Here is a 17,572-nt window from a genome sequence, read left to right on the forward strand (position 1 = left end):
TCCCATAAACAGTACGGCATCATGAATTATTTATTTTCAGAATTTCAACTGGCTATGCCTGATTGCCAAATTTCTGCTGTCATGCAAATTCCAAAATAAATAAAATAAATAAAGCCCAACTGACATATTGTGTAACAAGAAATGTTCCTTATCTCCACCACTTGAAACTGGGAACAGGGACAATTTAAATGTTTCCAATTTATGTCAGTAATGTTTTGTTGTCCCATGCAGAACATCTCTTTAGGTACTTTTCCAGATGATCTGCTCCTAATACCACTTATCTAGCTATACCCAGAATCAAAGGATTCAGTCTATGTAATTTCTCACTTTCTCAGTCTGGAGAGAGGCCATTCAGGAAAAAAATTAAAAATCAACCCAAATTATTTTACTCATCTCATTTATTTTTGCTGCTTTTTCTTTTCAAAACTCCTGTTCTTGTTTGCTCTTGGAAGACTGGTAGATGCCATATGGTTAATATAATCAACAAAGTAAAGATCTGCTTTGATTGTTAGTATTCCCAGAAATCTGTTCAATATCTTTTCTTTCTTCTATGTCATTTTAAGGAGTAATATGGTAGGATCAGACTAATAGAGCCAATATAACAGATTTTCCAAAATTAAAAAACATAAGAGTAAGCATTTAAGTGCTTCTCATGTTCATTCAACAAACCTGTCCTGTGAAGGAAGAGAGCAAGAGACCCTTCCAGTGTCCCCATTTTCTACTCAAAGGAGATCATAATGTATCATAAGCAAGTGTACTTGTTCATGAAGAATAAGTCATCAGAAAGTAGGTTTCTCACATTTTTCTTCTCTTATAAAATGCTTTTGACTAAAAATAAGTCTTTAAAAAACTCTAACACATGTAATACATGCTGCATTTTTTCTCAGTTGTCAGGAACATTAGAAGCCACTTCTGATGATCATTTCCAAGTAGCTTTAGATAATATGTTTCCAATATGAATCTTTTGGAGAATGTTCATTCTTATTTTCAACTTATATTTTTCCTTTAGTTTTTGTCTTTGGCATAGAAATAGTGACATTTGCCCTCCCGAAATTTCACATCATTAGTCACTACATTGCATGGAAACTACTTCAATATACATACATAAATTTGTTTTATAAGATGTTCTGTATATCTTAGATCTTCCTTTTATTGGAATTTTGCTAATATGCCAATAGTGAAAACCACATTGCATTAAATAAACATAACAGAGATGGGGTTCTTTTATTACTACAAAATGACAAAAATCAATTTCAGTAGCAATTAAACAATTCATCTAGTTGTTTGTATTATACATGTTATATATGACATGCCTGATAAACTGTACATTATAGCATATGTTATGTTACAAAATCTCTATTAATTAGAACTCTTTAAAAAGCAGAGTATCCTGATTAATTTCTGATAATTTCAAGATATCTTTAAGTAGCAGAAAATTGTAGTAGAAATAACTTCAGCACTAGATAACCACGTTTTAGAAATCCTGCTCCTTCCACTTATTACTCTGAACTCATCTTCACAAAAATCTTTACTTTCATCAAAGTGAAGCATGAGTTAAAAATACCTTCTTTCCACTAAAAATCTACTTGGCACATAATATGTTCTTTTCTTCCATGTTTATTAAGGACATTTAAAAAGTAGATTAAGCTATGTATTAAATAATAGTTAAGGTAAAGTAATATAATTCTGTCTAGTCTAATTTCATTTTCTGTACTGCTGATAATATTGAAAACAAAAATAAACTATTGGGACTACAACAAAACAAAAAGCTTCTGCACAGTGAAGGAAGCAATCAACAAAACTAAAAGGCAACCTACAGAATGGGAGAAGATATTTGCAAATGACATATCTGATAAAGTATTAGTATCCAAAATATATAAAGAACTTATAAAACTAAACACCCAAAAAACAAATAATTCAATTAAAAGTGGGGAGAAAACATGAATAAACATTTTTTTCTAAAGAAGGCATACAGATGGCCAACACACACATGAAAACATGCTCAATATCACTTGTCATCGTGAGGTATCACCTCACACCTCTCAGGATGGCTAAAATCAACAACACAAGAAACAACAGGTGTCAGCAAGAATGTGGAGAAAGGGGAACCCTTTTGCACTGTTGGTGGGAATGCAAACTGGTGCTGCCACTCTGGAAAACAGTATGGAGGTTCATCAAAAAGTTAAAAATAGAACTATGATCCAGCAATCACACTACTAGGTATTTACCCAAAGGAAAAAAAAATACTGATTCAAAGGGATACATGCACTCTGATGTTTATAGCAACATTATCTATAATAGCCAAATTACGGAAACTGCCCAGTGTCCACCAGTTGATGAATGGATAAAAAAGAGTTGGTATATATATATGTATATATATATATATATATATATATATATATATATATACACACACACAATGGAATATTACTCAGCCTTAAGAAAGAATGAAATCTTGCCATTTACAACAACATGGATGGAGCTAGACAGTATTATGCTAAGTGAAATAAATCAGAGAAAGAGAAATACCATATGATTCCACTCACATATGGAATTTCAGAAATAAAATGAGCAAAGGGGAAAAAGAAAGAGAGACAGACCAAAAAACAGACTCTTAACTGTAAAGAACAAACTGATGGTTACCAGAAGGGAGATGAGTTAGGGGATTGGTTGAATAGGTGATGGGTATTAAGGAGGGCACTTGTGATGAGCACCAGGTGATGTATGGAAATTTTGAATCACTATATTGTACAGCCAAAACTAATATTGCATTGTGTGCTAACTAACTGGAATCTAAATAAAAACTTAAAAATATATATTGATAGTGAACAGATTAACCAATATTAACATTCATTTGTATTTTGAGACTTTGTCAGAATTTTCAATGTTGCTTAATAATATTCATCTCAAACAGAAAAGCCTTGATGTTCTCTGGCTTCTAGTTCAGTTTCATGACACTGTTGCTATTTCCCAACTCCCCATTCACCCTTGGTAAGTTGCATTCTCCATTGATAGGGCATGAGTTTATAGTGGTAAGAGCACATAAGGATGGTTGGTCTATAAGGCAGGAAACATTGGTCAAAAGCACTGTAGTAGCTTCCTCTTTCTTCAAAGGGGGTCTGGAGGACTGGAAAAGGGCTACTACATATAGAAATATAAAAGATAAAAAAGTATTTGGAGCAGAAGAGGCACTGAGTTTATGATTTCCTCTTATAGATGTTCTCCTTTATACTAAGATCAGTTTACAATGATTAACAGGGTCAATCTTTCAAGAGGACATGCCAATTATAAACCTTTAAGTACCTAAGAGTAGAGTGTCAAAATACAGGAAGTAAAAACTGACAGGACTGAAGGAAGTAATAGAATAGACAATTCAACAATAATCATTGGAGTCTTCAATATTACATTTTCAATAATGAATAAAACAACTAAACAGAAGATCAATCCGGAAATGGAATACACAAACACTAGAAACCCACTATATTTAATTGACATCTTCAGAACACTTCATATTTTATAATGTTTTATCTAAATATAAAAATGGAAAGTTTCCATTGTACAATAATTAACACTAATAGTTAACATTTGCTATGTATATACCAGGCACTATCCTAAGTGTTTTGCATGTTTCTTATTTTTAATAGTCACAACAATCCTAATAAGTACAATGAAGATTTTAAAAATTATCCTAATGTTTCATAGCTGATGAATGATAAGCAAGGATGTTATAGTGTGAATTATGTCCCCCTACTCCCAATTTTTTATATTGAAACCCTAATCCCCAGGACCAAAGAATGTGACTGCACTTGGAGATAGTGCCTTTCAAGTGGTAATTAGGTGAAAAAGAGGCTCTTAAGGTGAGTTCTAATCCAATCTGACTCCTGTCTTATAAGAGGAGGAAGTTTGGACATGGAGAAACACCAGGGGCATGTGTGCACAAAGGAAAGACCATGTGAGGACACAGCAAGAAGACAGCCATCTGCAAGTCAAGGAGAGAGGCCTCATAAAGAAACAAAACACGCCAACATCTTGATCTTGGACTTCTGCCTCCAGAATGGCAAAAAAAAATAAATGTGTTGTTTAAGCTATCCAATCTATGGTATTTTGTTAAGGCAGCCTTAGTAAACTAATAAAAAGGGCTTAAACTCAGAGTCTGACCTGAGAGACCACAATGCTAACCACTACTCTAGAGTATCGTGGCTTACATGGTTATTTTTCTTTGTTCCCAATTTCTAAATATGTATATGTTAGTCTAATCTATACATATTATTAATAGTTGTTTTGAACCTTTTTCTCCAAATAATTGTAGAGAGCTATTTAGGAATAAAAGTCACCTTAGATTCTGAGTAACTTCAGAAACTTCAGGTTTCATGTCAGTTCACAAATGATGAATCTTATAAGAAACTGCCCTTGATTCTGGATCACCCATTCTGAAAGGTATAAAATGATTTTGTTAAAAACTGTTTTAAAGACTATTTGGAGCTTTCTGAGCACTAAAAAATTTAGAGATAGAAAAAATCCCACTTGATATCTTGGTTACCATAACATTTCCTCTAATAATCTTGCAAGGATTTCGTCTTTGCTATATGATTATTTAAAGAGAAGGAATCCAAGGGAAATGACTGCTTGTTGAACACTTTCTGTGTATCCATGACCTCAGAAAATCCTGCCAAGCATTATGGAAGAGTGCATAGGCAGCAGGTAAAATCTGAGAGCTTTTTGCCTAGGCTAATACATAAATTATCTGCAAGAGAAAAATAAATGACAAAGCAATTGTTATTATAAGAAAATTTACTGTCACTTCCAACCAATATGGAATACCTTACTTAATGTACATCAATAATGTCTAGAACATTTATTATTAGATTAGTACTTAGCTTCCTACGCCCATAATATTTTCTTTTCTTTCTTTAATTTGTAATATTGGAACACATTGCATTGAAGCACACATCAAAAGTGTTAATGATAAAAAAAAAATATCACAAAGGGAATAAACACCAGGGGTAAAGTTCCTACAATTTACATTTCTTTGAAACCTAGATTAGGCTTTTATTCCAATGATCTTATTCTGTTAAAGTTCAAAGTTCTTAAAATGGCAATCAATTTAAAAAACTCTTTGTACTATTGATTTGTAAATACTCTGGCAATACCTCCCTCTAGAGAACAAATAGAAATGCCATATTAAAAAAACTATTTAAATAATGTTAAATTGGCAATAAAATAAGGGAAATCCTCAGATGATAAATATAAGACAGGTGTGAGAATCCAAGGAAGGATATCAAAGACTGATGACAGAGATTATTTAAAAATAAAAATATCTTTCAAAGATTGATGATAACCATTGACTTGGGACCTTTTACAAACCCTATTTCACCAAAGATTTTGGTTTGAATAGTTACTGAAGGTACAGGAAATAAATAAGGGGGCCCTTACAAGGCTGGAGCATTTGAAACACAGAACAATGAATGAAGGCAGGACTACCTAAGACTGTTAGACACCTGATGGGGGAGAACAACATTTGATCTCCATCATTCACTACATGGAATCATCAATTCCACTGAAGTCAAGGATTAAATGTCAAAGGCAAACATGTAAAACATTTTGAAAAAAAAAAGGAAAAAAATCATTTCCTATAGGAAAAAATCCATAGCTTTAATAATTTTTATTACAAAATAGGAAAGATTAATAGTTTAAAACCCAAATTAAAAATTTATATTAAATAGACAAGATTCACAAAATTTAACACAAAGGACAAGGCAAATAAAAAAAAGAATATAGTGAAATTAATAAAACAGGAAGCAAAGGTACAATAGAGTTTCAACTGAGCTACATAAACTCATAAAGCTATATAAAGAAGGTTTATTACAGTATTAATAAAGACATATATGAATAATCTGAGGAGTAGAAAGGGGAGATGAATACAAACACTGCATATGTATGTTAAAAAGTAGAGATTATTATAAAATCTATGCAAATCAATTTGAAAACTTCATTGAAAATGGTCAAATGCCTAGAAAAAGAAATACAGTAACTGAAACTGACTCAACTATTAACTGGAAACTTCCATAGTCCTAAAATCATTGAGGATATAAGATTAAGAGTTTAAATATTTACATGAGGAAAATACTAGTCCCAAATCATTTTGACTAAATTCTGCCAGACATTCAAATAAAAGATAACCCAGTATTACAGAACTATTTGCAAAATGATGTTTTTCAGAGATGTACACATAAATGGTAAATTATAGAGAAAGTAAAATTAATAGTTAACATAATTTGAGATAGTTACCTTTAAGCATAAATCAGAGGGCATCATGTAGAGACATAAAGGAGGATTTAAACTATTGGTAATGGTCTTTATCTTAGGCTGAGTGGTTGGCACATGGGTGCTCCTTCTGTATGTATACTGTACTACAAACTTTTTAACTACCAGTAATGTCAAAATGCTTTAAGACAATAAAAAATTCTTAAGCTTTTTTTATTTGATTTTTCAATAAATAATACATTCACAAAATTCAACAATAAAAAAATGTAGAAAGCTGAAAAATGAAAATTTCCTTCTCGCCCTTGTCTTAATCTACCCAATTTCCACCTCTCCCAACATACAACAAATGTTATTAATCCCTTAGGCTCTTCTACATTTCCTTAACATACAAATATGAATGTTTTATTTCCACCCCACTTTTTTACATTAACCGTAACATATTCTTTACAATATTCTGTCCCTCGCTGTTTTTCTCAACAATATATTTAGAGATCTATTTCAGCACATAAAGTGTTTTGTCATTTTTTTAGATTTGTATAGTGTTCTTGTTTATTTAAGCAGATTATATCAGATCTGCATATATCCATGGATATACCATATATTTTTAAGTTTTTTCTTCCCAAATATTTTTCCCTGCAAACAATTATTCTATAAATATCTTTGGAAATATTTATCCTTGGAAATATATTTGAATATATCCTCTGAACTATTTCTCATGTGTGCAAGTATGTCTGAAGGATAAATTCCCAAAAGAGTAGCTGGATCAAAGTATAGTCCCATTTGTAATTTTGATAAATATTGCCAAATTGCAATCCTTCCTAAAAGCAATATAAGGAGAGCTTATTTCTTCATAGCTTCCTTGAGAAAGAGTATGTTATCAGACTACTCCACAGTTTGAATTTGTATTTCTCTCATTTTGAGTACGGCATAGCATTTTTTCATATTTTTAAAGATACTATATTTTCTTTTCTGTAAAACCATCTGTTCATATCAACTGTCCATTTTTCTATTGGGTTTTTCCTTTTCTTATCAATTTCTAGAAACCTCTTACTATAATAGAAAGCTTGACTCTATGTCTGTGACATAAGTTGAAAATTTTCCCAGTTTCTTATTTGCCTTTTGACTTTGCTTAAGATTTTTTTCCATACAAAAATATTTGAATTTCATTTTTTCATTTAGTCAAATGTATTTTTTTTAACTTTTTGGAATTTGAATCATAGTATAAAGGCCTCTATTCCAAGATTATCAAAGCTTTCTTTCATGCTTTCTACCTATAGCTCTGTGGTTCCCTTTTTTTAATTTGAAATTTTTAATATATTTGAAATGATATATGATATGATGTATGGAGCTATGTTGTTTTTAATCATAATTTCTTTTCCCAAAGAGAAATCATATCTAAAATAGATCACTCTCAACTTAGAATACAATAGTATCATAAGTACATCTTTTTAAAATGCTTTATTTTAAAAGAGCATGACTCTGTGTATCATTTATATTCTCAGTGTGCATCTAATGTGCATCTAATACAATGTCTTCACACATTATTTTAAAAGTCATAAAAAAGCAGTCAAAAAGTCACATAAAATGATAGTGGCCAAGTAATTCCAAAGCCACGCTTTCCAAACTCAACAATAGCAATGCTGAAGTAATCTCCAGTAAAATCTGATGCAGAGCCTTTTTGCTCCCTTTTAGTGAACTGACTTAAATATGTTTATGCTTACATTAGCCAATTTATTAAGATCCACACTTGTCTCCATTTTTTTAAGGATTTCAGAAAATCCAATCTGTTAAATACTCCAGTCCACAAAATTCCTGTAGTAAGTCCTATGAGAACTGCACATCAAAAATAAATACAGTAGGGGAAACACCTGAATCGACTCATGAGAAGTTCTCTCAGACAGTGACCACAGCTCTCCTATGTATCTGCACAGTGGTGTGGCAGCCATCATGGAAGTAACATTCTGACCTACTTGCCTTAACTCACTGACAAGTGTAGAGAAGATGGTCAAGAGCTAGATGGAGTAGCTGTGCTGAGATGCTTCACATCCCATTTTCTTCTTGAAATCAAGGAACACATGATTCTAAACACGATAGATGGCTTTACTAAATAACTATTTCATTTAGAGATAAGCCTGATAAAGTTTCATCTTCCTGTAGAACGGGGCTTATCCTGAAGCTATTGATTGCTAAGATCCTGAAAGGCTGGGAATAGTGGATATATACAGTCTGTCTCTAATTTGAAAATCCCTGAGTACTGCCCTCTTTGAATGAGTAGATTTCACCTAATGCAATACTGGTGGATAATCCCAAGCAATGGAGAAAATGAAACAGGTTCATACGCAGGCAGAATAGAGTTAAATAGGAAAAGGGTAAGGAGAACAAGGGGAAAATTATTAAAAGCAACAACAATATCACTGGACTGGTTGAGCCTTGGTTCTACCCTCAATTTGTTATATGACCTCTAGCAAGACAGACTATTTATAGGTCTCCATTTATATACTAATAAAATAAGCAATTTGGATTATCTAATCTCTAAAAGATCTTCCAGTAGTGGCATCTATTATTCTCGAGGAATGTAAGAACAGAGGTAGTTTTTGGTTGAGGTGAGGGGGCTATACCTGAGGGATAATAATAAAACTTCTCTTGCTTTTTTTTTACTGAAGTGTTAATAAAAATCTGTCAGTCTCCATTAATCAAATATATTTATAATTAGTAAATATTCTCATAATTATTGCAAGTTAAAATATTTTTAGGTTTTTGTTTGTCTTGAAGTATAGTTTCCTTTACTTCTCTTGAGAAAAGTTTGTTAAAACATGTTTGTAATGCCCATTAAATGACAAAAGGGCAATTGTGGCAAAATAAGGTTTAAAATTCTTTGTTCTAGAAGAATGCTTTCAATTACCCTTTAATAAATAAGTTGTGTAAAAAATCACTATTTTTTTCTAAGACCAGCTAAAATCTTCAGTATATAATCAATGAGGGAAATAAATTTATAGAGATTTTATAAACAAATAAGTTCACAAAAGTAGGCCATCTGAAGGGTGTCTATATCTTCCTGCTTCTAGAATCAAGATGTTTGATTATGACCATAATAAATTATGTCTTTTCTTCATAAATGTAATGAGTCAGTTGTTGATGTTCTTAAATATTTTTATAAAAGTCAGTATGTGAAATAACTCTGTTTTTCTGTGTATTGATTAACATGCCATCTAGGCTGCCCTAACATATACACTTTCCTTTAGTGATTTTCTATATGAACAGAAATAGAGAAGCTCCTCATTTCCTTAAGATGGAAGTCATTTGCTGTTTTTTTTGCTATATTTCATAAGAGAAACTTTTATTTACTCATGGCTCCTCCTAGATGAATTATAATCAATATTCATGGTGTCTTCTACTCTACCCATATTTTGAACCTTTCCCATGATGAGTTTCTCTAAGTATTTTATAATATGACTTTGCTTTTTAAAAAGCAAAACTTCTCATTAAGTTTCACATACCAGGATTACCAAAAGTAATCCTTTTAATACTACCTAAATTAGTACCTTTGGAACTACAATGGTCAGAGCTTCCTTTAACTGTGGTACATAGAATATACCCAAACCTATCCAGAAAAACAATGGGTTTGTGGTTCTCTGTGGATAAGGGAAAATAACAGATGAAATGGAAAGATTAAATTGTATCAGAATTTGCTGATCTTTGGGTCCTCGTTGTCTTATTTTCTGATGAAAATCAATGTTTGTTTTTCAGTTATAATGAGTTAGAGCAGTAAGGAATCTACCTTAAAAGGGAAAAAATTGCACAGGAGCTGCCACCTCTGGACCACCCTGAAAGGCAGACTGTGAGCTGCATTACCCCTGAGTGTCAACAGCCTTACCCCCAGCCCCAGAAGAAGGAAGGAACTAAAAAACTCTAATAGTTATCCCCAAAACAGCATGGATACGAGAATATGATATTGCATTTTTCCATGAAAAGGAAGGGGCCAGGTATCAAAACTGAACTCACACTGTTGATACAATTATTGCCCCATTTCACAGATGAGGAAACAGAGTGCCAGCAGTCACACAAAGTAAGCTAGGCAAGTTTTCATCACATTGAAAACACCACGTGACAGTATATAACTTTGCTTATCTGCTGTTTGTATGTCTTCTCCACTAGAATATGACTTTCAAAAGAGCAGGGGCTTTGTTTTACTGCATATCCCTGGAACTTAGAACAGTATCTGCAGCAGGACAAGTGCTCAATAAATATTTGTTAATGTTGAAATGAAATAAACTGAAATCATCATTCAATCCACTCCACTGCTTCAAGGGGTAGACTTTATAATTGACACTGGCTTGTATCTCCACCTTGTCATTCTAGAAGTCAAGAAGTGACTTTATAGTGATTTGAAGTTATACCAGTTTTATCAAACACATTGGATCAAATCAACAATAAATCAAAATGACATTACAATATGCCCACACGTGTTTAAAATCCATCTGAAAGGGGCGCCTGTGTGGCTCAGTCATTAAGCTTCTGCCTTCGGCTCAGGTCATGATCCCAAGTCCTGGGATCAAGCCTTGCATTGAGCTCCCTTCTCAGCGGGAAGCCTGCTTCTCCCTCTCCCACTCCCCCTGCTTGTGTTTCCTCTCTTGCTGTCTCTCTGTCAAATAAATAAATAAAATCTTTAAAAAAAATCCATTTGAAAGCATTATATACTTCCAAATACTAACACCAATGTCATGTCTCCATATTTTAATGACATATTTATTCATAGCTATTTAATATGATATATTTTCTAAATTTACAGAAATTTAGTTTTTGATAAAAAGATTGAAAGGGATATATGCACATTCACATTTTTGAATCCAAAATTTCATTTAGTGACATTTTATTTAACAGAACTTCATTCATCCTCAGAGATCAAGAGGGACATGAAATAACCTCGACGTGAAGTGGAACATTAATACTATGGTTTTAAGAATATAATAGAGGACTTGTAAAATTCCTAAATCCATTTAAAAGTGGATAGAATTAATAAAATTTACCAATGAATATATTCTTATGATTCAATCATAAAAATAATGCATTAAAAAAACAACAAAATTTGGTAGAAGATGACATGAACTACAGTATCTTCCACGCACTGTGTGTGCTTGAACTTGAACTCTTTATTTCTGAAGTGATACTAAACACATACTTGAAGATTGGCAAAAAAGGATGTCACAGAGGCAAATGCCTTCTACCGTCCAGATGGCTAAAGATCAAAAAGTAAGAAACACAAGAAAATTCTGCCTTTTTCCCGAACATGGGCCATTTAGTCTCTTCTCTATAGAAGTTTTTCCAAATTACCCATTAACCCTGACTGCCATATATTTATGTAATTGGCAAGAAACATAATCTACATTGATTACCGATATGCTACACAGTACCCATTATAAAGCCACTAAAAGACTGATTGTCTTCTGAAAACATTTTCAAACGTCTATTCTTATTCTTCAGGTTATAGTTCCTTCTTCAATTTCACCTTCAACACCACACTTATTTTTAGTATCTTCTTAATAGAAGACCTGGTAGGAGATGGTAAAACTGGAAGCTTGAATTATTATAATGTAAAGAAAGGCACACAGGGTCGTGGAGGGAAGGGAATAACATAGGTTTGGTAAGAATGAGAAGATAAACTGCAAAGGATAAAAATCAGCAACCCATCACACCAAGAACAAATATCTAAGATATTTGGTTACTAAAATTATGAAGCAGTCAGTCCTAATTGTAGGGGGAAAAAGTATGGGGATAGTCAAGGAAAATAAATGTGATTGTAAGGTTCAGAAAATAATAGCTGCTATTAAAATGCAGAGGAGAAGGGAGAGAACCAGTTGGAATAGATGAACATGAGCAGTCCCTGTCATGTTGGTAACAGAACTATAAACCTCCAAAGTAAAAAAATATACAAAGATATCAAATATAAAATGCAACTGATATGACTTCTGTTAAAGTGTTCCCAGACGAAATGGTTGGAATATATATTTCTAAGATCATGGGAAGATTTTAGAAACACCAAAAAACTTAATTTATGTTGTAATTGTTTCAGAGAAGAAGTGATCATAATTTCTTTTTCCTCTCCTCTTCTTTCTCCTTTCCAGCTAAGGTAACTATCTTGGCATTTTCCCTTACTCTGGTTTCCAATATTGGAAGAGTTATAGTCTTTCAACTTCCTGCAGATTTTAAATTGGAACTAACTAGGATAATCAACAAAGAACAATTTACTATGGTTTTGAGCTCAAAATGACTTTTCATCTGAGCTATCTTGTAGTCTCTCCAAAAGTAAGGGTAAGCCATGCATATTATAGATAAAGGGTCTGATGATCTTAGAGTAACTTCCAAAGACCAAGCTCAAACACTAATATAAAACTTGGGCCCTGGGGTAGAGACCAGATTTGAGGGAGAGTGGGATATAATTATTGGTTCATGTTTCCATCATCATCAGGGAGGGGAAAACTTCCCCTTTGAAGATGAATAACAAAAAAATGTTTCTTATTAAGGAAAAAAAGTGGCGCCTGGGTGGCTCTGTCCTTAAGCGTCTGTCTTCAGTACAGGTCATGATCCCTGGGTTCTGGGATGGAGCCCTTCATCGGGCTCCCTGCTCGGCAGAGAGCCTGCTTCTCCCTCTCCCACTCCCCCTGCTTGTGTTCCCTCTCTCGCTGTGTCTCTCTCTGTCAAATAAATTTAAAACAAAAAACAAAAAACCACCTCTCCTTAAGTGCATACTACTGGCTACTACATAACACAGCATGCTGAAACAAATGAAGATCTTCATGCAATCTTTTTGGATTTGCTACTAAATTCCAGGCACTATTAAGGCACCAGTAATGCAACAGTAAACAAGACAGACAAAATCCCTGCTTGTGTGTTCATATTCTATTAGGAAAAAGTGTAAAATAAACAAAATATATAAGCTATATGGCATATTAGAAGGTGACAAAAGCTATGGGGAAGAAATAGAGCAGAAAGGGGAAGTATGAAGAACCATAGGGCCTTGTAATTTTAAATAGGAAAATTTAAAGAGTTCTCTCTAAGAAGGTGACATTTTAGCAAAGATGAAAGAAATGAGGGAATAAACTATGTGGATATGGGAGATGGAAAGAGGCAGAAGGAACAAAAATGCAAAGGTTCTGAGCTGGAGGAAAGGTTGGCAAACTCTTGGCACAGCAAGGATGACAATTTGGCAAGAGAATAAAGAGTAGAAGAAACATTCTTAAGAAATCTCTAAGAAAAGCCAAGGTCGGGGTGAGAGGGTATATTATGTAGAACTTTAGAAGCAAGAAATTAAAGTATTTAACAATTACTTTTGCATCATACAGGTGAAAAGTCCAACCCAATCAGAAAATATGCTATTCTGCTCTGCTGGCGCTTACAGACTTCCTATCAACCCTCCTCATTCTCTACTATAAGGACATTGGTTTTTATTCCAGCAGGCTTTGAGAAGAGGGACCTGATCTGAGCTCACTCTTGCTAATGTGTTATAAATCCACTCTAGCGGCCAAGGACAGAAGCAAAGAGATTAGTTTTTGGATTATTAAAATATTCCAGGTGGAAAATGTTGAAGTCTTGGAACAGGGTAATGATGTCATGGTTAGAGAAGTGGTCAGAGTGTGGATATTACATTTTGAAGGAGATCCCACAGTATGAGTTGGCTGATTTTGGATGTGGTTTTTGAGAGAGAGAGAGAGAGAGGAAAGAGGATGATTGGAAAGTTTTGAGCCCTGGAGCCCGGAAGGTTGAGTTGACACTTAGGGAGATGGAAAGGTTAAAGGAGAAGCATGTTCAGGGTTAAAGAAGGCAAGTTTGGTTTTTTGTAAGGGTTATGTTCATTAGTCATCCACAGAGCAATGTTTAGACACATGAATTCAGAGGAAAGATATTACTGGTCTTCTCCATGAATGGCAGATCCAAAAAAAATTCATAATTTTCCAGCACTAAAATCTTATATATTTTTGAAAAAATTTTGGGTAAAAATTTATAAATCAATAAGCAAGCATTCAATCCTATGCAAGTGAGTGAATTATGTTTATATGTGTATAATGTCACATTTTTTCTTAAAAGGCAACAAAGTGTTTATGGTTTCTGTCTGATAATTTTTATGATTCCTGTTAGACAAAAAAGGGGAAGAAGAGAGCATAGTCATTTTTATTTTCCGAGAGAAGTGATATTCAGAGACAGGGTTTCTGATGTTGTTGCAGTGTGAGGATAGAATACACATCAGAGCCCTGACCATCATGTCCTCATGGACTCTTTTTATTGGCCAAGTATTTAACTCTTGATATCAGAAATCCTTGAATTTTGAAATCATTTTCTGCATGTACACTTTAATACACTTTAATGCACTTTTTAGTGAGGAGTGAATTCCATATCTCTGGTTTTTTATACATGCTCTGATTGCCCTGGGTTTATTCCCACTCAACATACTTCTTCAGTAGCTACTAGAAACATAGCCTCCTCCTGACATGGTTTCACAAAGAGGCGGCAATAATTATTCTTGATAACCTCAAAAGCCGTATACAGGGAAGTCATCTGCATTCGAGCCAGAGAAAGTCATAAAGTCTACCAAACGGGTTCTAGGTAAATGTCTCTTTTCCCTCATTAGATGACTTTTCATCTACAGGTAAGTTAAATGAGGGAAACTCACAGAAGATACAAATGTATCTTCTTAATCATGTTTTTCAAATCAGGCTGAATAATTTTATTTTATTTAACATTTTGAAATGGGGTATTTTAATAGAATTTATTTAAATCAATGCTTTTTTATAATTTTGAATTTATGTCTAATGCCATAACTTTATATTATTTTTTTAATGCCACTCCACACAAAGAGTGAATTGTTATTTACTGATCATTCCCATTGCTATATGCAACTTAAACATTGATTTACTTCTTCATTCAAACTATCCTTTGAAATCTTGTCTAAAAGTCATACAATATTAAAAATGACATTTTGATTGAATGAATTCCTTTTCCCCTGTAAGCTCCAAACATAGAAGTGTCAGAAAAATCTCAGATATTCTAACCTAAATAGCTCACTAAAATTTCTTTAAAAAATAAAGTTATTGTTCATTTTTAGATCACATTGTAGAAATTTACATTTTACAGGTGCAACAGATCCAATACTACCAAATTCAGCATTCCCCATGTGCAAAATGAATGCTTTCTTAAAAGCAGAAATGTATACTTATTCAAAAATTATATTACGCCAGTTATATTATTGTATTGGAATAAATAGCTCCCTCAAATAGTAAACAGTGTGCTTAGTATTCTTATCAAGGACTTGTATAATTACCTCTTAGACATCTTGTTTTTTTTTTTTTCTGAACAGTTTTGAAAACAAAAACTACTTGGTTTTGGAATTTTATTTATCTTTTAAATAAGTTGAAAACTGAACACTGGATTAGAAATAAAACAATGCTTTGAATCTCTGTTGTATGTAAACCAGCTTTCACCCATTGCAATTTTTTAAAATTATTGAGGATTGGTTCACTCTTAAAAGTTCCATTAACATTTATTTTGATTTCATCTAGGTCCCTCTCATCCACCAAAAAAATTATTTTGACAGAATAAATGCATTGATATTGATATCATTAAGGACACAAATATTTGTATTGAAACTTGAAACTAAGTCTAATACTGACCAAACAACCTTCTTCATTTTAACAATGTCCACTATCTACTATAAAAGTGCATAATCTATGCTTATTTTTTTGTTTTAATTTCAACAGTATCATTTGCATCCTCCATCTTTGAAAAATAGTACAATTTGGCTATTTCAATCCACAGAATTGCTCTTGTACATTTTTTCTCCACAATCCAAAGGAATAAATTTCCACACTCATCACAGAATAGACTTCATAACAGTATCTCCATGTGTGAGGTTAACCTATGGATATTTATCAAATTAAAACTTGAATTTGTGAAAAATCATGTTCTCTAAGCCATTAAGGTCATGATATAATAATGTTTCAAAGTCAAGCCTCCTTTTGTATTCTTACTTATTTGTCACCTTTCAAATAGTAAGTAGTGCTAAATAGTTCCAACTGCATATTGAAAAATCAGTTTATTTTCAACTAAAACAAAGAAGAAAACAAATCCTCTTCACTGCTGTAGATAATCTTACATCCTGAATATTTAGCCAATCTTCTACTTTTGTGCCAGTATATTTTATACAACTTGCTGATTCTTACATGATCTAATGGCCTCATAAATTTAAAATGCACCACTATTTTTAGGCCATATATCTATATAGCATATTTAAATGGAATATAGGCCTACGAGCTTTGTGATGTAAAAAATATGGATACTGTATCTGAAAATTCAAATATTATGCCAGAGCTCTGCTCTTTTTATTTTGTGTGTTGATAATCATTCTAAAAAGTCCTCATGGCTGATGGCAACTTTTCAAGTAACCATTAAAAAATACACACAAAATAACCAAAAGAGGTATTAACCAGACCAGTTAGACATTTAGATAAAACAACAGAAGAGTACATAGCCTCACAGCAGGTTTTCTTGATAGAATTTCTCTAAAGGACCACAGACATATCTATAAACCTTTAAGTTGTTTGGAGAAGAAAAGGAAGTCGGTTTCTGAAGATACACTGCCATGGCTCTAAGGGTTTCTTTTTGTGAGTGATAAACATGTTCCCCGAGGTCTAAAACAGTGCTTCATTTTCTTGATGCATCAGAGGGAACTCCGCTCCCTCAGGAATATTACAGAAACTTCAAATGTTTAATTTAACAATGTGACCCAGTTAACAATGTTAAAGAGAACCTAGCTGCTTGGCTTTCCTGCTTATGAATGTATGAATTTTCAGTCCTGTCAAGTAAACAAGCTTTCTCTGTGAAAAGACTTAAGGAATGTCTGCCTATACTACGCAAACTATTATTGAAATAAAAGAGATCATGTATGCCCACTTCAAAAACTCCCTTGCAAACACCTGTATATTGTTTTAGCATAATGCCAGATTTATAAATGTGTTCAAGTTATGGTATTGAACTGACACAATAAAGACAATGCTGTACGGGAATATTCAAAGCAAGGCCTTAACTACCCTTCTTCAAATGATACTCATATTTCACTCATGATTTGGATGCATGTATTTACTTTTCTGAAGAGACTACAAATAGAATCCATATTCTAGCATCACTGCTTATCTCATTCTTAAAGAGGCACTTCTTCAATTTTCTTAGAGTGTATTTTCACGATAATCTCTTCCTTTTAAGATATCAAGCAAAAATGTGTGCAAATATCACTGACAATAAAAGGAAAGTTATTTATTTT

This window comes from Eumetopias jubatus, unplaced genomic scaffold, assembly GCF_037043125.1.
Source record: "Eumetopias jubatus isolate StellerSeaLion01/CBP00866 unplaced genomic scaffold, mEumJub1_p1.0 scaffold_6, whole genome shotgun sequence".
NCBI classification, from domain to species: Eukaryota; Metazoa; Chordata; class Mammalia; order Carnivora; family Otariidae; genus Eumetopias; species Eumetopias jubatus.